This window comes from Adiantum capillus-veneris, chromosome 9, assembly GCF_014529385.1.
Source record: "Adiantum capillus-veneris isolate H3 chromosome 9, ASM1452938v2, whole genome shotgun sequence".
NCBI classification, from domain to species: domain Eukaryota; kingdom Viridiplantae; phylum Streptophyta; class Polypodiopsida; order Polypodiales; family Pteridaceae; genus Adiantum; species Adiantum capillus-veneris.
The window spans coordinates 64007004-64031639 of NC_140939.1; the positions used below are offsets into that span (position 1 = coordinate 64007004).

At 42.4% G+C, this 24636-nt stretch overlaps 1 pseudogene; it reads right to left on the minus strand.

The window, feature by feature from the left end:
- Nucleotides 1–5290: 5290 nt before the first annotated feature.
- Nucleotides 5291–23570, minus strand: LOC147450583 (uncharacterized; annotated as a pseudogene).
- Nucleotides 23571–24636: the final 1066 nt, after the last annotated feature.

Sequence of the window (24636 nt, forward strand, 5' to 3'; positions counted from 1 at the left end):
AGCTTCAAACTTTTCTCGTGATAATGCCTTCGTAAATAGATCTGCAATGTTATCCTGTGTAGGACAGTAAGTTAGTGTGATCTCTCCTGCATGTAGCCTTTCCATGACATAGTGGTAGTGAACCTCTATGTGCTTTGTTCTTGCATGAAATACTGGATTCCTTGCAACTGCCATAGCACTCTGACTGTCAGTGAAAATGGTAGTGGGTGCCTGTTGACACTCACAAAGATCTGCCAATAACCTGTGTAACCATACACAATCCATTGTTGTCGTGAAAGTTGCCCTATACTCAGCTTCACAAGTTGATGTAGCCACTGTGGTTTGCTTCTTGCTTAGCCAAGATATACATGCATTTCCCAAGAAAAAACAATTCCCACTTGTGGAATGTCGTGTGTCAAAATCACCAGCCCAATCTGAATCGCTGTAACCAAGAAGCTGCATAGAACTGTGCTTTCCATACATATCCCCCCTTGGAAAGAACATGGAAAGATTAGGGGTACCTAAAAGGTAACGAAGTATACGCTTCACAGCCTGCCAATGATGCATACCTGGGCTGTGCATAAATCTGCTTGCTTGTGAAACCCCAAATTGAATGTCTAGACGAGTGTTGCCTGCCAAATATATCCAGCAACCAACCGCTGCTGCATAAGTATGTACATCAAAAGGTTCTCCAGCATCGTGCATGCTCAACTTTGATCCAGTTTCTACGGGTGTAGAGATTGGTTTACAATTTTGCATACCAAACTTGTCCAAAATTTTATGCAAATATTTTGCCTGCAACATGTATATGCCATCCTCTGATTGCACAAACTGAATACCCAAGTAATAATGTAGCAAACCAAGATCAGACATCTCAAAGGTTTTTCTCAAAGCATCTTTAAACGCTTCAATTTCATCCGCAGTATTGCCTGTAAGAAGCATATCATCCACATAAAGTGTTAGCATAATGAGAACTCCATCTCTCTTTTTGACATACAAAGTACTTTCTGTTGGACTATTCTGAAATCCCTGGCCAATCAAATAAGTATGTATCTTCTCATACCATGCTCTTGGAGCCTGTTTGAGACCATACAAAGCTTTACGCAATCTACATACCTTTTGCTCTTGACCTTTTACAACAAAACCACTTGGTTGACTTACATAAACTTCTTCCTGCAAATCACCATTCAAAAAAGCTATTTTGATATCCAACTGATGCACTTTCCAACCATGATGAGCAGCAATTGCAACTAGTGATCTAACTGTGGACGCACGAGAAGTAGGAGCAAAGGTTTCATCATAATCTATGCCTTTCTGTTGCGCATAGCCTTTTGCCACAAGCCTTGCTTTGTACCTGTCAACAGTACCATCTTGTTTCCTTTTTACCTTAAAAACCCACTTTGTACCAATAGGCTTTTTACCTGTAGGCAAGTCCACTAGATCCCATGTATGATTCTTATGAATAGAATCAATTTCTTGCTGCATAGCATCTTTCCACTGAACACACTCTAAAGCTTGTTCAAATGAATCAGGCTCATCTGCATCACAAAGAGTGCTAAAGCAAGCAAAATCTACTTGCTCTCTGCCAAAAGTAGTACCAGCACGTGTTTTTCGTGGCAACGGTGCATCCAACTTGCTATCCTGCAAAGTTTTTTGAACCCATTTAGGCAAGGTTCTTTCTTCCCTGAGAACTTCTTGCTCTTCACGCACAATTTCCTCTACATCATGAGGTGTCACATGCTGATCAAAAGATTGATCAAGATTATCAACCTGTTGTGATTCTTGATTCTCCACAAAAGAAGGAAGCAAACCTTCAAATACATCATGTGTCTCCATATGAGGTACATCAAAAGCAACCATAGGTTGAGCATTAGTTTCTGCAAAAATTACATCACGACTTTCAAAAATCTTGTTTGTAGCAGGATTGTAAAGTCTATAACCTTTACTTCCACTACTGTACCCCACAAATATACATTTGATTGCCTTATCATCAAGCTTCCCACGTAACTGCTGAGGGATGTGAGCATAAGCAAGACAACCAAAAACACGAAGATAACTAACTGAAGGTTTTCTATCATACCAAGCTTCATATGGAGTAATGGTCTTCAAGGCACGAGTAGGACACCTGTTCAAAACATGTGTTGCACAAGCAATTGCCTCCATCCATAGCTTGTGAGGCAAACTCTTAGCCTTGAGCATACATCTAGCCGTCTCCATTAAAGACCTGTTCTTCCTTTCTGCAACACCATTCTGTTGTGGTGTGTATGGCATAGTGCATTGGTGTTTAATGCCTTTCTTTCCCAAAAAATCCTTAAATGCACCTGACATGTATTCGCCTCCTCGATTGGTACGAAGAGTCTGTACTTTGCAACCTGTTTCATTTTCAACCATGGCGACATAATGTTGAAAAACTGCAAACACATATGACTTTGCTTTGAGTGGATACACCCAACAAAACTTGGAAAAGTCATCAATGAAGGTCACAAAATAAAGGTTGTTTCCTATAGATGGCGTCCTCATAGGACCACATACATCACTGTGTACAAGCTGCAACTTTCGTGTCCCTCTAACTGAACCATCTGTGAAACTGCAAATCTGTGCATCTTTCCAAGAACGCAACCTTCACATACATGTCTTGGTGGCATCTCCAATAAAGACAAATCATAATCATGCACCATATTATGACGTTGTAAAGTCATCAAACTGCCATAACCAACATGCCCAAATCTAGCATGCCACAACTCAGCATCCTGCATGGCCTGAGTTTTTGTTTCTGCAATACATACCTGAATCTGCTTTTCATAACGATCTAGCACAAATAGTCCATTTTCCAGCGTACCTGTAGTGATAAGAGAATAACCATTCTCTCGATCTCGTACAACACATCTGTCATCCTCAAAAATGACCCGAAGACCATTTTTTGCAAGAGAGGATACAGACAACAAATTCTTCTTGATCCCTGGAACATATAAGACATCTGGCAAGCATAAATCTGAACCATCTGAAATGGTAATCAAAATCTTATCAACGCCTTTGATTGGATAAGAAGCATTATTTGCACATGTCACCTTCTTTCCTGCTGGAGCTGCATCCAATGAACAAAACAAATCCTTCCTTGAAGTAATATGCCTGGATGCACCACTATCAAAGTACCAAATCATTTGTGTCTCGTCAACACTGTAAGCAAAAAAATCTGAATATACTAAGAAAGCATAAGAATCCTGCACAAAGTTTGCAGACTCTTCTTTAGCTGTAGAAGAATCACGAAGCTGAAACAACCAAACTTGACTCTTTCTTCTTTTCTTTAGCAATTCGCTTTTTACACTCCCTAATGTAGTGACCAGGTTTCTTGCAGTAGTGAGATTTACCTTTCTTCTTGGACTTGTCGGAATCACCTTTAGACTTCTCTGAAGACTGTCCTGCACAAGACTTGGAGTGATGAGCACTCTCTTTACCCTTGTTTTTGTTCTGTACAACAAGAGCATGATCCATACCATCCACCTGTAAAGACTTGTTCTTACGTGATTGATCCTCCTGCAATAGCAAAGCCACTAACTCTTCAAAACGAAGAGGCTCAGGATTAGCTTGCAAAGACAGAGTCAAAGAAGTCTGAAAAGTCAAATAAGATGGTGGTAGTGAATTGAGTGTTTTGGAAACCAAGTCCTTCTTTGGAATCACTTCATCAATGCTAAGCAATTGCTCTTTAAGATCCCTGATTTTTGTAAGATGCTCGACGATATCGTCACCTTCGTCCATCTGTATTTTGTCAAGTTGTTTCTTCAAAAACTCTATTCTGGCAGCGTTTCTTCCTCCAAACATAGCTTGCACAGTGTTCCAAGCATCCTCAGAAGTTCTGCAAGATCTGATATGTGGTGTGATTGTCCTCTTTATGGTTAAGGCAATCACAGCCATAGCTTGTGCATCTTTAGTATCCCATCTCTTTTGCTCTGGAGTGACTTGTGAGGGTCCTGCACCAACAGCTGCACCATGACCAGGCATGGCAGGTGCAATGCTACCTGGACGAACTTCATCTCCAGATACATAATCCCACAATCCTTTACCAACCAAAACATTTTTGGCCATAAAAGACCAAAGAGAATAGTTGGTACCATCCAATTTGTCTTCGGATGTAAACGCACTAAAAATCTCTTTCTCCGTAGATTGAGCCATAGTGTGGATGCACACAAGAGAGCAAAAGAACCTCCAAGAGATTCACAAATATCCTCTCCAATCCAAGCAAAACTCTACACAAAATCCCAGCACAAAGCTAAGACAAGCTGCTTCCCAAAAGAACTGTTTACCTGAAGAAAATCTGTCAAAAAGCACACCCTCTTGATCAAAATGCCTCCGAAAAGTAACTTCTGCTACGCTGCTCATAACAAAATTTTGAGGGCTCGAACGGCTTCAAAAGGGGGGTAAAACTCCAGGTCGCCTAGTCAGAATACTCCCGAAACGTCGAGGATGCTCCCACGAGCAAATTTTCCGAAAACTGCCTGAAAACTGCAATTGCGCACGCGGGATGCGAAAACGCAAGTAGAGGCTCTGGAAATCACCTTGCTCTGATACCAATTGTTGAAGATGATGAAACATGAAACAGAAGGAAGACAGCAACTCAGAGTAGGAAGAAGATGGAGAAGGAGAAGACACAGAGCTTGCGTACGAGATCTCTGTAGTCTATCTCTCTGTATTAGAATAATAGAGTATATACAAACTCAGAGCTACAAAGCTTATATGAGACCCTAAGAGATAAGGTGTCCTTTCACACCAGATGTCCAGGGGGAAAAACCCAGTGGGAGAAAAGTGCCCCTGGTGAAGCGCGTATACACACTAACACTACTACATGTCTACAGCATATATTGGAGACTAAGCCCGGGAAGACACAACCTGCTCTGATACCAATTGTTCAAATTAGGGTTGCAGGAAATTACACACATCTTGGAGAAGACGAAAGAAGTTCAAGGCACACAACACAAAGTTTTTTGCTTAGTGTGCAATGGAAAGATAGATAGCCCTAGAATGATGGGCGTATATACAATGCACGGGGGGAAAAAACCTCCTAGTGAGGGAAAAAATGCCTCGGCAGTCCTAAGTGTGTTCACACACATCACTACCACATGTATAAGGTAACAAAGATATAATAGAAAAAGGTGCCACTTGGGAGAACATTGGTGTTCTTAAAAGGAAATTTCCTATTTTGGTTTTCAAGGACAAAAACTTTTCTCCAAGGGGGGGTACTTTGAAAATAAGAGTTCTACAAAGAATGGTGACACGGGGTATGTCTTTATAAATAAGGGGTTGGATGGGAGGATTTCTAGGCCATTCTGACCCTCATCCTTTCATCATCATCCATAGGAACATTGAAATTGCTAGAGCCACAATTGAAATAAAAACAAACTTTTCAATAAGAATATTTTCTTTGTACTCACCACCTTCAAAACAAGCAACAACCTTCTTTGAAAAATTTGAATGTACTCTACATCCCGATCCTTACACTGAGGGACTTCAATATTGGTGCTTCTTCCGAAAAACAAACGAAGAACATTGATCGTTACATTGAGGGACTTCAATATTGATGCTTCTTCTCCCATTGATGCTACCCCACCTCAATATTAATCCTTACATTGAGGGAGTTTAATATTGATGCTTCTTCTCCCAAAACCTACCCACAACCTCATTAGCTGTGGTCCACTCTGTTGAAAAACCAGTGAAGATTGCACATAAAATTGGCTTTTCTCTGTTGTGGGTGGGAAAGAGCTACCACGGAGTTCCTCCACCATTGCTTGTAAAGCCTTGATTTTTTCATCCTTATTCAACAGCTCTTCTTGCTTAGCTCACAGCTCTTCCATGTGCAATGTTAACCCTCACGCACATTCCTATCACCTAAGATGGACGCCGTATTATTTATTTGGTAGAGTGAGGTACCGGGCTTGTCGGTCCAATAGGAAAAGGGTAAGAGTGATCGTTGATGAGAGGCGCACTCTAACTAGAACATTCAAGGGATTAGTTGGCTAAACATGGTCACCCAAGTGTGAATGGGGCGAGCTCATGTAAAAGTCAACTAAACCTAAAATTCACTCATTCTCTCGTTCGTGCAATTGAAGAGTGCTCTTGCTCCATCTCCATCTTCTTCTTCTTCATCTCCTTGTGTGTGTGTGTATGCGTGAGAGAGAGAGAGAGCGATCGAGCATTGCGGCGGCGAGGCAGTTGAGCGCGGCGTAGCGACGTCTCCCTCTTTTTCACGGCGAGGAATCCTCCACGACTGCAAGCGTAGAGCGGTGAGTGACACACCATCGCCATCTTTGAGCTACTAGTTTAAGCTAGTTGCATGCTTGGAGCCATTTGTCGCTCGCACACAATGTATTGGCAAGTTCCTTGCATTGACATGTGCGACAAACGCGCACATTTTTGGTGCCGTTGGGGAATGCCATACACTAAGCTTGAATGGCACTCTGTGCTTCTTTTGTGGTTCAATTTCAATTGTAGGATAGGTAGGGAAGAAAGGTGTGTGTGTGTTGAGAAGAAGGATTTTGTGTTGTTACCGTGTATTTCTTTGTTAATGAAGTTTTGAAAGGTTACTGTGTTTTCTCTGTGATAAGGTCTTAGTATTAAGGTTGTTAGTTCTGTGTAATACAAAGTACAGTAAGTAGGAAGTAGATCAATGAGAGCTAATGAAGTGTGTTAGTGTGTAATAGTAGGTGTATTAGTTGTAAGTAGGTAAGTAAAGTGTGTGTGTGTGTGTGTGTTCGCCGCAGGCCGCGGCGACCTTATCCCAAAAAAAAAAAAAAAGGTAAAACCGGGATCGGGATATCTCCCAAACCCAAGCCCAAACCCAAGCCCAAACCAAAGCCCAAGCTCACACTCAGGCTCAGGCCTCAGTCGCCTTTTGAAATTACGTATTTTAGCTTCACACGTAGCTGAAAATTGACTTTTTTGAGGACCAACGGATCTTCAGGTGACCGAACGTTGTGTTGTAAAGCACACTGCAACCCTTTGAGTGATACGCTCGTTTTGAGCTATCACACACTTTAATAAAAAAAAAACCAATCATTAAAAAATATTAAAAAACGAGTGAAAACGGACGCCTAAAAAAGTAAGCGGTTAACCTTCGAGGTTATTCACCGACGGTTGTAGGGTGCCAAAGGCACATGCATCTGCGCTCTGGTCGTGTGCTAGAGATGGAGGAACTAGAGAGAATTTTGACTTACGCAAATTCTCAATATCCACCTACCTTAGGTTTCGGGCCCTCGGCGGGGACCCAAGGTAGTACAAACCAAGACCCGAACATAGCAGCTAGTGACTCTTCCTCTGACTACTACGTCATGGAGGGTTTACCAATGCCTAATCCCAATAGCTCAATCCAAGACATGCATGCCATGGGTCCACGGTCCGGGCCAAGCGTGCTTAGCTGCTTGAAGGAAACCTTTAGTAGAGCCACTCGCTCCGAACATGGAGCTAATGATGTAAATGAGGGGGGTGGGGAAGTAAATTCTCCATTCATGACCAACGTAAACCCTATGCCCTTAGAGAATGTGCACGTGAATACTTCATTCACTGCACCTCCTGACTCTTCAGAGCTATTCCTCTCTGAGGTTATATTACCTGATGGTAGAAGCCTTGCCGAAGTGCAAGAAGTTGAGCGGTATATCCTTGCAGCGAGGAAAAAGGAAATTGAGAGCTTACGCAAGGCGGAGCAACGAAGAGAGTTAAAATCGAAAGCTCCTATGTCAATATCTTTGCTAGGAGAGCAATCAAGTGCTCCTGACATAGCAACCGCTAAGGGCCAACCCTTAGAAAGCAACATTGCATCTAGCTCAAAGGACACCCCTAACACCTCAATCCTAGATGGAGCGTTCTTAAATGAGAACTGGGAGTACGAACTACAAACGGAAACTCTGACCAACCTATACACAGGTCACACCTATCACGTGGGTTGGTTAGATGTCCTACAATCCACAATGGGTGCTACTAGTGTGGAGGATCAACAACAAAAGAGTTTGTGCGGTCATCCATAGGGTGATTGAGTTAGAGAGACTGAACAAGGGGATCAACATGCCTTCAACGGGTCTCATGAGATTCTTGGATACAGGGAAGGCTAAACAACCGACCTTATTGCAAATGGAGACTCCCTCGGTAAGTCCGATGGATCCTCCATATGTTGTTTCGCCAATGGTCTTAGTGCAATCTGTAACTTTTAATGGCCTAAAATCTTATTTGTAGCGGAAATTAGCATGAACATAGTGGGCATTTCATTAGAATAGATTCCTAATGAGAATTATAAGAGTGCTTGGGTGGAGAGAGCAACAAAAAGCATAACACCTAGTTAGAGAGCATCGACAATACTTTCAAAAGAGAGAGCAATTAAGCTATTGACAACAGTTGAGGACCGGATTTGCATGGAGCCGGTCCCCCCTCCAAAAGGCTTTGTATTATGGTTTCTCCCATCAAGAGAGACATTGTACAATACAATTCTTTGTGTTCCTTCAAGACTAGCTAGTGCAATGAAGATGGAAGCTTCATACACCAAGCAAAACACTTAATCAAACACAACTTGAATTATCCCCGTTCTCAGACCCAAGACCTCACACACCTTCGAAGATGGTGAGAGCTAGCAGGGTATGAGAGTAGATTGAGAGGAAAAAGAAGTATCTTACGAGAAAGAAGTACATCTCCTCACATAATCACTCATATTAGCATAGCTTAGCTTAGTAATTAGCTTGGTAGAGAAGATGAGCATGCATTGAAGCTTGGCTCTTGGTTGGATTTGCATCCACATGCCAAGAGAGTGTTGATGTAGGCTTCTATCTCACAAGCTTGGAGTAGGTGATGAGCTCTCCATTAAAGCTTGGGAGGAGATAGAGTATTTTCCCTTCACACATGGTCAAGTGTGAGAGTGTGAGTGTCAATGCCAAGCAAAAATCAGCCCCCTCTCTCTCTTGGGCGAGCCCTAGCTGCTAAGTTAGTCTGGCTTTTGCCTCATTGGACCTCCCCAGGTCAAGCCAATAGGGATTAAGCAGCATAAGTGATAGCCTTCTGACATGTGTCCCCCTTTCCCCTTTTGTGAGAGCTTTAGATAATTAAATAATTAAACTAAACTCTCATTGGACCCCTTTGCCTCCTGGCCAATAGGAATCAGGCAAGCCATGAGGCTCCTGAATGCTCATTGGACCCCTTGGGAGACTGCCCAATAGTCTTCTAGGACACTTAATTCTTATTGGTTTCTTTTATTAAATGTTTTTAAATTAATTAAACTAGATTTACTCTAGCCTAATTCTCATTGGTCCACTTCAAGGGTCTTCCAATAGGAATTGGGCATACCTTGTGGGCATCTGGCCTAGGGAGCTGACATGTGTCCCTCATTCCCTTTGTGTAAAGGGAGCCTGTGTGTGTGTGTGTGGCTTTCTCTCTCATCCCCTAGCTTTGGGGCTCGCCCCCTCCCATGTAGGGATGTAGAAAGACTTTTTGGGCACACACTAAGCATCCAATTTTCCCTAAGGTTGACCTTTGGACACAACCTTTGAATTTTGGAACCTTAGCATTTTGGAAGTCTTAATGGGCTGAACCTTAGGGTCTTTTTAGCCCGTTGTTTCACATGGCTCTTTTGCAGATGGCCCCCCCTTTGGATCCCTATTTTCCCTCCTTTGGATCCCTACTGTGGCCGGTCTGCTAACTTAACCAATATTCTAGCTTTTTCTCCCTTGGCACTTCCACACATTAAATGATCAGTTTAATATGAGAAAATCATTTAGGAGAATTAGATATTGATTATTATGACATTACCTCTCTCTTGAAATCATAGTCGTCCTCGACTATGGTGTAGAGAAGATAAAGCATATGCATGAGTCCTTTTCTTAGCGGGTAGAGGATCCCTATGTTACCCTACGACATCATTCCATAATGGATGACTAGTCCATTTGGCGCTTGAGAGCCTGAGGCTGCCGCAAGCATGTCTGCACATTAGTCCTATCAGTCTTCCATAGTAGAGTGACAAGCTCTACTTGGTGTTCGGGAGACGTCGTCTCCGCAAACTTGATCTAAGCATGCATACTACTTCATTTTTGTGCACAAATAAAGAAAAAGAGAGTCTTATAAGACAAAAATTTTTTGTTCATTTTTAACATTTTGTACATTTGCTTACTCTTGGGAAGCATTGTAAGCATTGACAAGGTTTAGGTTATCCTTTAATTGTATGCCTTGCATCCATCTAGCATCTTCAAAAGGATAATTCTTAAACTTAATAAGATATCGTCGGATAGTCTTACCGCCTCTTAATACCTTGTCTTCATGTCGGAGAATGGACTCGGGCTGCAGCACCTCCTCGTGGTCCTCGATCTCCGGTGGGTCTTCAATAGTTGGTTCTTGAGGTGGCTCTCCTTTGTAAGGCTTCAAAAGGCTCACATGAAAAGCATTGTGTATGAGCCAATGATTGGGCAACTTAAGTTGATAGGCCATCTCATTGATTGGCCTAAGAATCTGGAAGGGACCATAGTACCTTTTTGCTAGTTTGGCATAGTACTTTTGGTGGCCCGTAGGATTCTTGCCCGTCGTGTGCCTTAATCGAGCCTTGGGAAATTTTAACAAGACCCAATCGTTTTCTTTAAAGGCTTGGGCTCTTCTGTGCTTGTCAGCAGCAGCCTTTTGCCTTTGCTGTGAGATAGAGATAGCATCCTTAATCTTTTGGAAAGATTCTTGTAGGTCTCGGCTATACTCATCTGCAGCGAAGATCTTCCCATGTACCTTAAGTAGCAAGGGACTTTTTGATCTTCCCTCAATTACCTCGAAAGGTGCTTTTCCTGTAGAAGTATGTATAGTGTTATTGTAAGCATACTCTACTAAGGGTAAGTACTTCTCCCATTGGGATCTTTGATCTACTTCCGTTACATAGGCTTTTAGTAGATCGAGAATAGTTAGGTTAGCTATTTCACTTTGGCCATCAGTTTGTGGATGATAGGCCGAAGAGAAGTTTAGCCTTGTTCCTAAATTCTCAAAGAGACCCTTCCAGAAATTACTGGTCATTCTAGGATCTCTATCCGACACTATGGACATTGGCAAGCCATGGTACTTGAAAATTTGTGAAATGAAGAGGGTTGCCATTTGATGGGCTTTGATAGTCTTTTTGACAGGTATAAAATGAGCTTGTTTACTGAACCTGTCTACTATCGTCCATATTCCCGTATTCCCATGGATAGACTTAGGCAATCCAAAGATAAAATCCATGGATATGCTCTCCCACGGTGAATTAGGGATTGGCAAGGGTTGAAGCAATCCAAGTTGCTTCCCTCTATCAAATTTTGTCTTTTGACATACCACACATTTGGAAACATACTCATGTATGTTCACTTTCATGGTAGGCCAATAGAAATATGTTTCAATTCCCTTTAGGGTAGACTGAATCCCTCTATGCCCCGCATATGGGGGAGCATGAGATTCATACATTACTTTCTCACGTAGTGAGTTAGTAACGCATAGTCTATTGCCATAGAGAAGATAACCATCTTGTAAAGTAAATGGTTCTTCTTTCTTCCCTAATGCAAGGGCTGAAATCACATCTCTAAAATCGGGATCAATAGCATACTCATCTATCATTGAAGATAGATCATTGTGAGTTGCTATGGAAACCGCATTCACTCTCGGTCGTCTTGAGAGTGCATCGGCTACTTGATTATGCTTGCCAGCAATGTGAGCAATATGAAAATGAAATTGCGAAAGGAAATTTGCCCACCTCATTTGTTTGTCGGAGAGCTTGGTCTGCGTCATGAAGTACTTAAGACTTTGGTGATCCGTTCGCAGAATGAAAGGAGTCCCCAATAAATAGTGCTTCCATGAGTCTAAGGCATGTAGAACTGCAAGGAGTTCTTTTTCGTATATGCCTAGAGCTTGCTCAACAGGGTCGAGCCTTCGACTCTCATAGCCTATGGCGTGCCCTTCTTGGAGCAAAACAGCCCCAAGGCAATCACCACAAGCATCACATTGGACCTCAAATGGTTTTGAGAGATCCGGTAGTGTAAGCACAGGTTGAGAGATAAGCTTTTCTTTAAGCTTTTCGAAAGCATTGTTCTCCTTAGCAGACCACGTATACCTAACATTTTTCTTTGTTAGGTCATGTAATGGTCCCGCAATTTGTGAGAAATTTTCTATGAAGCGTCTATAGTATGCACACATACCTATAAAGCTTCTTAGTTCATGAAGATTCCTTGGTTTAGGCCATCCTTTTATTACCTCTAACTTGGATGGATCCATTTGGATTCCATCTTGAGAGATAATGTGACCTAAATATTGAATCTCTTGCAAGAAAAATTCACTTTTCTTTCGATTAACATAAAGTTTATTCTCTCTTAAAACTTGAAATATTACCTGGAGGTGTTGCTTGTGTTCCTCTAATGAATTAGAGTAGATGATAATATCATCAAAGAACACTCCAGTGAAGGTTCGATGAGGTCTGAACAGCTTCTCCATCAAGCGGTTAAATGTGGCTGGTGCATTAGTCAAGCCAAAAGGCATGACAATGTATTCGTAAAGACCAAATGTAGTACGAAATGCGGTCTTTACAATGTCTTGATCAACTATCCTTATTTGATGATAGCCACTTTTTAGGTCAATCCTACTGAAGTAGGTCGATCCTTGTAGCTTATCAAATAGGTCTTCTACCCGTGGAACGGGAAACCTATTCTTGATAGTGATCCTATTTAGTGCTCTATAGTCGACACACATACGATATGTGCCGTCTTTCTTTTGCACTAATAGCACATGTGAGCAAAATGGAGATGAGCTAGGCCTAACCATGCCCTTCTCAATTAACTCATGCACTTGCCGCATAATCTCCTCTTGTTGAGCTTGAGAAACTCTATAAGGAGGTTTGTTAGGCGGTGAACTTCCTGGAAGAAGTTCAATTGCATGGTCGTCATTACCTCGTTTAGGAGGTAGCTCAGAAGGGATGTCGTCAATAAAGACATCTTGAAACCCCTTGAGAAAATTGGATAACTCTAATTCCTTTTGGTTGCTTTTATTTTCTTTTGCTAAAGCATTAGGTTCATTTTGAGAATCTTTAACAAAAATCATGTACACGGAAATAGAGCTCTTTATTGACTTGTTGAAAGCTGGTGTATGTACAATGGGGATGGTGTTACCCATCTCCCTAGCATCTATATACAAGTCCTTTTCGCTGAACTTAAAGGAGATTCTCCTTTCAGGAAATTTAACATGGGCAGCCAGACGGTCAAACCATGGTGCCCCTAGGATTACATCCTCATGCTTGAGAGGAGAGATAAAGAAATCCTCTTTGTCCACATAGCCTTGGACATGAAGCCTCAATTTCCCGATTAAGGGAGTGACTGAAGCTTCTTGCCCCTTGAAGGCACTGTCTGCGGGTAGGATATCTCCCATCTCGTAGGATTGTATGCCTAGCTTGGTGGCTAACTCCATAGATATGAAATTGTGAGTAGAACCAGGGTCAAAGAGAATAAAAGCATCATGTTCTCTTACCTTTCCCCAAGCATGGCATAGAGGAGATCCTTTGTGGTGAGTTTGGTGAATCTCCTCCTCTTGGATTTCAACCAAAGAAGCTCTAGGAGGATCTTGGCGGTTGTTCTTTTGGGGACAAGCGCGGTACGCATGCCCTTGTTCGCCGCACTTGAAACACCGGTTATCTTTACGATAACGCTCAAGCTCTTCAGGAGAGAGTTTATTCTTTCCTTTGTAAACTCCCTTCTCTTTAGCTTTGTTGGAATTGCCCTTAGGAGACTTTTGGACATTCTCCTTCCCCTTAGGCTCATTGGAACCTTTGTTTTCCGGGGGCTTATTATTTCTTTTACCCCCCGTTTGGAAATTGATTCGCGAGGCCACCATAGTATGGTGTATTACCGCCGATATGGTACGTGGCCTTTGGGAGTTGACATACTCCGCCATTTCTTCGGTTAAGCCCGCACAAAATTGTTGCTTTTGCTCTCCAAAATCCAACTTTTTGAAGACAGTGGCTTTGAGTTGTAGGTCCCAAAACTTGTCTGCATATTTGTGGATGGATTCATTGGGAGAGAGCTTTAAGCTTCGCCATTCGGTGAGTACTTTGTCTTTGGCATCGGTGGCCAAAAACTGCTTCATAATGGAAGCTCTTAAAGCCTTCCATGTTCGTGGAGCTTCACCGTTTGCTCGTAGGCTAGACCACCATTGTCTGGCGGACTTTTGAAAGTGCATAGCTACATGGCGTAGCTTAGAGGACTCCGTGAAGCCCTCATCTCCAAACGCCGCATCGAATTGCTGGATAAAGGCCAAAACTTTGTCTGTAGCACCGAAGGTGCCATCATAGGTAAGGAAAGAGATGCTCTTCCCTCCCTCTTTGAATTTCTTCAGCTTGGACGACCTCTTCCATGCGGCATAGGATTTCCTATGGCCTCTTCTTTTTGATGGTTCAAAAGTTGCACCATCACTTTCTTCAGAAGATGAAGAATTTGAAGAAGGTGGAGAAGAGGGTGACCTCTTTCTCGCCTTTTTCTTGTCTTGATCTTTGTCGTCTTCACCATAGCTTTCAAAGAGGAAGAGGATGAAGAAGATGGAGAAGAGGGTGTCCTCTTTCTCGCCTTTTTCTTCTCTTGCTTTTTATCATCCCTCTTTGAATTATGGCGTGGAGAAGAGTGTGATGGTCTTCTCCGCTTTGGTGGTGATGGAGAGCGTTTAGCCCGCCGTCTTCGTGGAGCCATCTCCGCCGAGGTGGCGGGAGACTCGCTTCTTTCTCGTTCCTTCGGTGGAGGCTCTTGAGTTCTCCTTTGGGAAGGAGATGCATCATCAAGAAGTAAGTTCTTGAGCCCTTCATATGGATTCTCTTCTTCTTCCCGAATCGGAGAGAGACCTCTTTTGGTAATCTCACAAGGAGGCTTCCTAGGTGTTCTCTCGTCATGGTGATGAGCTTGGAGAATCCCGTGAGCATGGAGCTGCCGTTGCACTTCACTTTGGAGAGATGGATTGCCCATGGCTTGTTGAAGCCTAGAAACAAGATAATTAACAAGCATTGAAGCATCATTAGTAGCTTGCTCATGAGCAAAATCAAAGTTATCAACATTAATTTCACTCTCTTTAATATTGTCAGCCATTCTAACAACTTTTAGGTGTAAACTTTTTAGGTGTACTTTGGCACTTCAAGCCCTAGTTGCTACTCCTCTTTACCCCTTTAGAAAAAGCACTCAAGCTACTGTACCCGCGGCTCGAATACCATTAATTGCAAGGAATAGAAGAGAGGGTCTTTCGACACCAAAACAGCACCGGCTCCTGTCAAGCTTCTAATAGCTCAATAGTGGTTAAGCCGTAGGCAAGCCCCGTAGGACTCCATTATTAAGACCATAGCTCTCGACGGTGATGCCCCGTTAACTGCACAAAGGCAGGCGCACTGAAAGGCTGAAAAATCCCTATTCTACTTACTCACAGGCAATTAATAATACCAACCATTTGTAGCTAGCTTGAGGACCTCCCCTCTTGAGCAAGAAAAGAGAAACCTTGAGCTCTGATACCAATGTAACTTTTAATGGCCTAAAATCTTATTTGTAGCGGAAATTAGCATGAACATAGTGGGCATTTCATTAGAATAGATTCCTAATGAGAATTATAAGAGTGCTTGGGTGGAGAGAGCAACAAAAAGCATAACACCTAGTTAGAGAGCATCGACAATACTTTCAAAAGAGAGAGCAATTAAGCTATTGACAACAGTTGAGGACCGGATTTGCATGGAGCCGGTCCCCCCTCCAAAAGGCTTTGTATTATGGTTTCTCCCATCAAGAGAGACATTGTACAATACAATTCTTTGTGTTCCTTCAAGACTAGCTAGTGCAATGAAGATGGAAGCTTCATACACCAAGCAAAACACTTAATCAAACACAACTTGAATTATCCCCGTTCTCAGACCCAAGACCTCACACACCTTCGAAGATGGTGAGAGCTAGCAGGGTATGAGAGTAGATTGAGAGGAAAAAGAAGTATCTTACGAGAAAGAAGTACATCTCCTCACATAATCACTCATATTAGCATAGCTTAGCTTAGTAATTAGCTTGGTAGAGAAGATGAGCATGCATTGAAGCTTGGCTCTTGGTTGGATTTGCATCCACATGCCAAGAGAGTGTTGATGTAGGCTTCTATCTCACAAGCTTGGAGTAGGTGATGAGCTCTCCATTAAAGCTTGGGAGGAGATAGAGTATTTTCCCTTCACACATGGTCAAGTGTGAGAGTGTGAGTGTCAATGCCAAGCAAAAATCAGCCCCCTCTCTCTCTTGGGCGAGCCCTAGCTGCTAAGTTAGTCTGGCTTTTGCCTCATTGGACCTCCCCAGGTCAAGCCAATAGGGATTAAGCAGCATAAGTGATAGCCTTCTGACATGTGTCCCCCTTTCCCCTTTTGTGAGAGCTTTAGATAATTAAATAATTAAACTAAACTCTCATTGGACCCCTTTGCCTCCTGGCCAATAGGAATCAGGCAAGCCATGAGGCTCCTGAATGCTCATTGGACCCCTTAGGAGACTGCCCAATAGTCTTCTAGGACACTTAATTCTTATTGGTTTCTTTTATTAAATGTTTTTAAATTAATTAAACTAGATTTACTCTAGCCTAATTCTCATTGGTCCACTTCAAGGGTCTTCCAATAGGAATTGGGCATACCTTGTGGGCATCTGGCCTAGGGAGCTGACATGTGTCCCTCATTCCCTTTGTGTAAAGGGAGCCTGTGTGTGTGTGTGTGGCTTTCTCTCTCATCCCCTAGCTTTGGGGCTCGCCCCCTCCCATGTAGGGATGTAGAAAGACTTTTTGGGCACACACTAAGCATCCAATTTTCCCTAAGGTTGACCTTTGGACACAACCTTTGAATTTTGGAACCTTAGCATTTTGGAAGTCTTAATGGGCTGAACCTTAGGGTCTTTTTAGCCCGTTGTTTCACATGGCTCTTTTGCAGATGGCCCCCCCTTTGGATCCCTATTTTCCCTCCTTTGGATCCCTACTGTGGCCGGTCTGCTAACTTAACCAATATTCTAGCTTTTTCTCCCTTGGCACTTCCCCACATTAAATGATAAGTTTAATATGAGAAAATCATTTAGGAGAATTAGATATTGATTATTATGACACAATCTGAGCCCACAAGTGATAGCTTTACCTTTCCAAGTCTAGCTCATCTTTCCCTTGATGACACCACGGCTACCATGCGTGCCCCAATGATGGGCATGCCAAGAAACACACCATGTACCTCATTTGTTAGTAAAGCACCGCTACATGGTAGCTCAATGCCTGCAATAGTACCTACAAGTGTGTACCAATCGTATACACCCATGGGTCCTCGTACTCATGTAGTTCCTACCCCTCCCATTGTTTCAACAACCTATGATCTACAACCACAACACCTAAATTCTTATTTCCATGGGAATATATCGGCTAGCATTAGCATGTCACATCCAACGTCTGCTATGCCTAGGGCCACACATATGAACTTTGGGCCACCACAGCACAACATCATACCCAACGTGGAACCCAAGGGCTTCCTATGCACCAAGCCCAATGCCAATACCTACTCCACATATAGTCTCTAGAGCGCCTTCACCCACGGTGCCTGCTCACTCAGGTGACTTGGCAACATTTGCTCAAGCTATTGGTCGATCTATTGCTGAGAATATGCGTAACACACCTGATAGAGAGCCTAGAAGTATGGCAGTACAAATAGCCAAGCTCACACAAAAATTTAGTGGAGACGGGGATGTGAGAAAGCATATTGAAGTGTTTGAACAAATATCCGATTGTCTAGGAGAACACAATGACCTGCATAAGAGTAATGATTTAAGCCTAACCTTAAGTGGGAAGGCAGGGGATTGGTATAGAACCCTAAGGGTGGAAGAAAAAACGATTTACCCTACTCTTAGGATACTGTTCTTGAAAGAATACATACGAGAGGGAGTGCTTTGGGGTGTAGCCTCTCAGCTCCAGAAAGCCCAACGAGAGGAAGGAGAGTCGGTGAGAGACTTTATTAGTCACTTGAAGCATTTGAATTCTCGTTGTAATCCAAATGAGCGCTTCAATAATAATCAATTGCTTGATAGATTCATTAGGGGATTACGACATGAGGATATCTACAATGGCCTAGTCATTAGAGGTATCACCACTTGGAAAGCAGTCACCACCAAAGAGATCCAATTGGAGGATAATTTAACGATTCAAGGAGAAAGAGTGTCTGTTGAGCCTAAATCTATTAGCTCGCAAGCATCAGGGCATCAGCCAATGACCCTAAAGCCTATTGCTAAGGAGCCAAAGATATATGAGATGACTTTAGCAGATCTCACCAAGGCCATTCAAGAGAGTCTTAGAGACAATCGTGCTCCGCAAAACAATCATATGTATCCAAGAAGGGAGCAACAATGGTGCTCAGTATGCTATGGACCACATAGTACCAGTGAATGCCCTACTTTTATAGTAAAATTCAATGGGAATTGCAATGCTTGTGGAAGGTATGGTCATCAAGCTAAGGATTGCATAGTATTTAAGCGCGCGATAGCCAATAGACCAACCTTAGCATGGACAGACACACCTCGAGTGCCTGCATTGATGTCGGCCCCACCTCTTGAACAAACAGCACAACACATGGTCCCTAGGGTCCAAAATGTTGTTCAAACAACACCTTTACCACCTCCAGTGCTAGGACCGCAACCACCACATCCGAGAATCACTTCTGTGAATCAAGTAGGTTGTGAGTCATCTATTGCTTGTTTGGAAGGGTGTGAGGAAGAATGATAGATCCTAATATTGCCTCTGGGATGGATGTGCTTGAAGAAAGTCCACAATACTACATGGAGGACTATTGGGGACAAGTCAAACCTGTCTATCAAGTGGCTGCTCTTGCGGCAAGAGGCCAAAATATCAATTACACTGCTAAGAGACCACCTCTTTAATGCTATGAGTGTGGAGGTCCACATCGTGTAGCCAAGTGTCCTATTAGGCTACAAAAGAGCACCACACTAATGCAAACCAGTCAAGCGAGCATGTCTACAATGCCGATACTCATGTGTAATCGATGTGGCATAGATCATTTGATTGCCCAATGTCCAAATAATCCAAATGCACCGAAGATCACGCCATTAAACTTGATTGAAGTTACCAAGAAGCCATCACAAAGCACACCTGTGGTACCAATAAACATACTCACACGATCGATGCTCCAAAAACAGAATTATATTCTTGAGGAAAGAGACACGGCATCAATTGCCCAATCTCAGAAAAAGAAGAAAACACGAAGTTGACTTAAAATCATGGGAAAGTGGGTGTACTCACTTCTTGATGGAAAGAATGTTTTCAGAGGGACTACCTGATCCTATCGAAGAAATGGAGATCCCATCTTCCCCACGTCAAGGGACTGAAGTCCAAAAGGTGTTGTTAAACATTGCCAAATTGATGGATTTCATGTCTTCAGAAGTTAGAACCACCATCATGTCCAAACTATATAAAGACCCTGAGCTAGTCTCAGCTCTTCGAGCCTTACTCAATGGAGAACTGAAGTTTGGGCTACCACAATTTGCACAGATGGATGGAGCTGGGGAGATGCCAATAGAGGAGGAACACTTAGATCCACAACCCAACTTAGATGAGAACCTTGTTATAGACATACATGTTAACAAGTTGGGACAATACTTTGAGGGTGATGAATCCAATGCGACCATACCAATCACTATTAAAGGATTAACTGTAAAGGGAATCCTTGATGGTGACGCTGGGGTTAGCATTGTGACTAAAAATTGCTGGGAAACTATGGGAAGACCTCACCTTGCGACCACAACCATAGTAGTGAAGATGGCCAATGGGTCTATTGTTAAACCTATTGGGATGCTAGAAAATCTCAAGATCAAGGTCTTTGGACATAAAATAAGAGTTACCTTCATTGTTATGGATTTCTCCAAGCACACTATGGCATCTGAAATGATCTTAGGACATCCCTTCATAAGGGAAGCAAAAATGGTGCATGACTGGTCTAAAAACCATGTCTACTTGTAGTTCCAAGATTCTGTCATTCAAGGGGATCTTGTAACTGATCGAGCACATCCCCTAGGAAACAGGTTTATAATTGATCATAGATCTGACACCACAGTTCACTCGGCCCCATTACAGTATTGTTACACATGTAAAGCGGACATTGATGTTGGGAAAGATTCTTCTTATATGGATGTACTACCTGGGATGACTGAGTCGGACAATTTGGATTGGGTCCACCTAGAAGCAACCATAGACACTTGGGGAATATAGGGGGATGACTTGGGTAACACCTGAGGAAGATGAAATGCCATCACTCGTACCCTTAAATATGCTACAAGCAATGCATATAGCTTCTGACAAGACTCGTCCTAATAAAACAAATAAAACATACAAGTGGGTCCCTAAAGATTCTTTAGCAACCATAGCCAGTGCTAAAAGACAGGAGCCTGGTAAAAGACGTCCCATTCGCCCTAAGAAATGTAAAGAAACGTGGCGTTGGATTCCTAAACGACTATTGGAAGCCCAAGGCTACTATCAAGGAAATGATCAAATCTGGGTGCAAAACGTAGATTGTGTTCTTACTTGTCACCTGACCCATGTAAGCCCAATCCCCTAGCTCCAAAACAAATCAACAATCGTGGAAAGAAAAAAATCACAGAATGCTACACAACCGCTCCAGAGCTAGTTTGGGTACCGAAGAAAGAACAATTTGTTCCACCTAGCTCAGGAAGGGGGGAGTCCCATGAAGCTTCTAGCTCCTCATGTAATGCATCCATAAAGCTACAAAGGAATCCACACCTCCCAGTGTTCAAGAATCACCTGATGAACCATTTCAAGTTCGATCCTGCGAGAGTACCTTACCACCCTTGCAACTCGATGAGGCACCTAAGGTAATAGAAAACTACTGGCAAAAATCCTCACCCATTACTAACTGGAACAATTGGTTTCAAAGGGTGACAAGCACATTTCAAACGGTATGATCTACCCAAGGAAGGGGGAAGTGTTTGCTGACAGTCATCATTCACTCACTCCCCTCTCAACCTTCCTCCCTGACCTCTCAATCTCCCAATCTTAGGGAATGTATATATAAAGCCTTATACTCACAAAAAACAAAAAAAATAAAGAGCAATAGCAATTCTCAAACGAGTGTGCACAATAAAAGTCGAATAATGACCCAAACCTACACATTGACATCCGGTACACTGAAACAGAAACCTATGTCATAAAACACCTTTGATCCTCATCACTCGAGTGATGGAGGGTAGGTAGGATTAGTACAATAGGAGTGTTTTTGTTTTAGAGTTTAGTGATTAGCAAAGTTCTTTCTTCCCACTGATGTGCCTCCTAGAGGTATTCTTTGTGTTTCCTAGTGTGTACAGGAACGTGTTGCTGTTATTAGGATTTGGACCTTCATGAAATCTTTCTCTCGTTCACAATTCAAATCAAGGCACGACCATCAACACAAACAGGTATTTCTTGTCCATTAGCATGCCCCTTATCTTTTTGCATCCATGTTTGTCTACTTTAATTGTGATTTGTAGCAAATATTCAGTGCCTTTGCTTAGTAACAAACATTAAATTCGATGTAATTTTTTGTCATAATCACTTGTCTAGGTTTAAAAATCAAATAGTCCGACTAAGCTAGTTTGACCAAGCTAGGCGTTAGAGATCTTCTCTTAATACCATAGGGAATGCCTTCCTAATAATCAATGGTTACTTACGTTCTTAATCCGATTTAGGCATCATTGTATGCAATGTACTAGGGCTGTCTAGTGGGCTTAGTCCCTATTGACCTTTAGCTTAAGTATTATAAAGAGAGTTTACTAGTGTGATGAGCCTGGGGAGGGTAATAGTGTTATATGACCCTCCAAAGTTACAAAATTAAAATGCTGAAAACGAACAAAAAATAAATAAATCAAAGTGCCACGATGTAAAATCTTAAGCTGGAAGAGAAATCTCAGCTTGATTAGGTACTTCACTGACATGTATCGCGTATGGTACTAGAGCCCTAGAGGTTCCCAATGTGGGCGCTTTTCCTTGAAAAGCAAAAAACCCAAGGCATACAGAATAAGCACATACATCAAAATTGAATCACTGTGAAAAGACTTTGGGGGGTCAAAGAAAAGGTAATCAGTCAGGCGACGATTTCATGAGAAATGCCTTTTACTATAGCTTAACTACAAGTTCTTCTAGGTATAGCCTCTAGTCAGCCCTCGAACATGAAATACTTGGCTCTTGCGATTAAACAACTTAATTGACCAGAGAAAATTGAGAAGCTTACCCATGGTATTAATAGTCGATCTTTAGTGCCTTTTGACCGTTGAATTAGCGACCCCGAACTTGTTTAGTTTTTTACCTTCCCAACTGTTTATGCGTTTGATTATATTGCAATTTAATGTTTATTGCTGACAACTGGTTTAGAATTACGCTACCAATCAATTTGTCTGCCTAAAACTGCATATGCTTTTTAATTGTATATGAGAATGCAATTATTGTGCCAATGTTGTTTGATTTTGCAATGACTGAAGAAGGCTAAGGACATTCATCTCAAATGCTCTTCCACCTCGACGAACAAGCTTCAACTCAATAGCTTCTGAGGACGGAATCTACATCAGGAAGGGGGGCATGTTAACCCTCACGCACATTCCTATCACCTAAGACGGACGCCATATTATTTATTTGGTAGAGTCAAGTACCGGGCTTGTCGGTCTAGTAGGAAAAGGGTAAGAGTGATCGCCGATGAGAGGCGCACTCTAGCTAGAACATTCAAGGGATTAGTTGGCTAAGCATGGGCGCCCAAGTGTGAATGGGGCGAGATCATATAAAAGTCAACTAAACCTAAAATTCACTCATTCTCTCATTTGTGCAATTGAAGAGTGCTCTTGCTCCATCTCCATCTTCTTCTTCTTCCTCTCCTTGTGTGTGTGTGTATGCGTGTGTGAGAGAGAGAGAGAGAGAGAGAGAGAGAGAGAGAGAGAGAGAGAGAGCGAGCATTGCGGCGGCACGACGGCGGCGAGGCGGTTGAGCGCGGCGTCTCCCTCTTCTTCGTTGCGAGGAATCCTCCACGACAACAAGCGTAGAGCGGTGAATGACACACCATCGCCATCTTTGAGCTTACTAGTTTAAGCTAGTTGCGTGCTTGGAGCCATTTGTGGCTCGCACACAGTGTATCGGCAAGTTCCTTACATTGACACGTGCGACAAACGCACACATGCAACTTAAAAGCATGTGTGGTGTTATCAAGCTCTTGTTCAAGCACGTCATGGGCCCGAGTTTCTACGCACAACACTTTGGGCTATTTCAGCCAGTCTCTTCTCTGCGCGTGCGAGCCCACTTGAGGAAATTGCATATCAAGCTCTTTTTCTAGCGCACGAATTCACCTTTATTGAGCCATGATATGACAAGCTTGGTTGGCATTAGAGGAAGCGAGTGAGAAGTCCTCTTTGTCCTTGTAGATTGCCTGCTTGAGAGGGAGATGCCGCAACACGTCAACACCATTCTGGATATCGGCCATGGTTGCCATATCCACCCATGGTTGCTGATGTCGCCTTGCTTTCTAGCTGCTGGTAATTGGCTCTTGCATCCAATTTTTACGACCCCACCACCACCTCGTCCGTCATCTCACGCTACTGAGAGTCCCGTTTTGGGACTTGTCTCATAAAAAAAAACCTTTGCTTTATTTGTAAACTAGTCCACACACACACACACACACACACACACACACACACAGACCCAAATCAAATCAAGGCCTAAAATTGACAGGCATAGTAGAAATTTCTTTTCTTTTGACAAACAATTTTTCAAGCCCCCTTTTATATGCTTTGTGTAATGCGATCAACTTACATAATTTGCCATATATAATGTAAATTTAAGGGTATAAACACGAAAAATGACAAACAATTTCGAGATTCTAGCATGTCAAATGACTGGAGGTTTTTTTGAAGTACCTATTTTGACAGGCAAAATAGCCCTTGATAGGAAAAACAGGTGTCAATTTTAGGCCCTAGACCCGGTTTCTATGTAGACAAAGAGAACTTCAAGATTTATCTGCCTCCTCTAAAGCCTTTTTCTCCAAACCTAAATAAAAGCATGCAAGAGAAAGTATTAATATTTTGTCAAGGCTGATGGTATTGTAGTGATTGTCAACATGTACTTGATATTATGAGGGGATCTTTAATCAACAACTTGATCAATTTCTAGAGCAAATGCAAGCAATAGATTTTTTGCTTAGGGTTGTGGACCCATGTGTCGATGCCGCCAATGCTCAAAGGGTGGAGCAAGCCCTTCACTAACTCAGAGCTTAAGTGGGCACTGCAAAAATTACTTAATGATAAAACACCTGGTATTTTTAGCTTGTCTAAGAAATGTGTTCATTACTTTTGGGATCAATTGCTACCTCTTATCATTGGTCTTATAAACCACATTTGGAGTACACAACACATGGATCCTACTTTTAAGCAAGGAACCATTAACCTCATTCCAAAGTAGACCTTTTGTACCTCTTTGGATCACTGGAGGCCAATCACAATGATGGATATTTGGTATAAGATCTTGGCTAAGGTCATCGCCCTTAGATTATCTCCGTTTTTGAGGAAACATATACATTTTTCTCAATTTGTATTTATTGGGGGTAGGTTTATATACGATAATATCTTAACAATCATGCTTGGAATTAAGGGAGCTCAG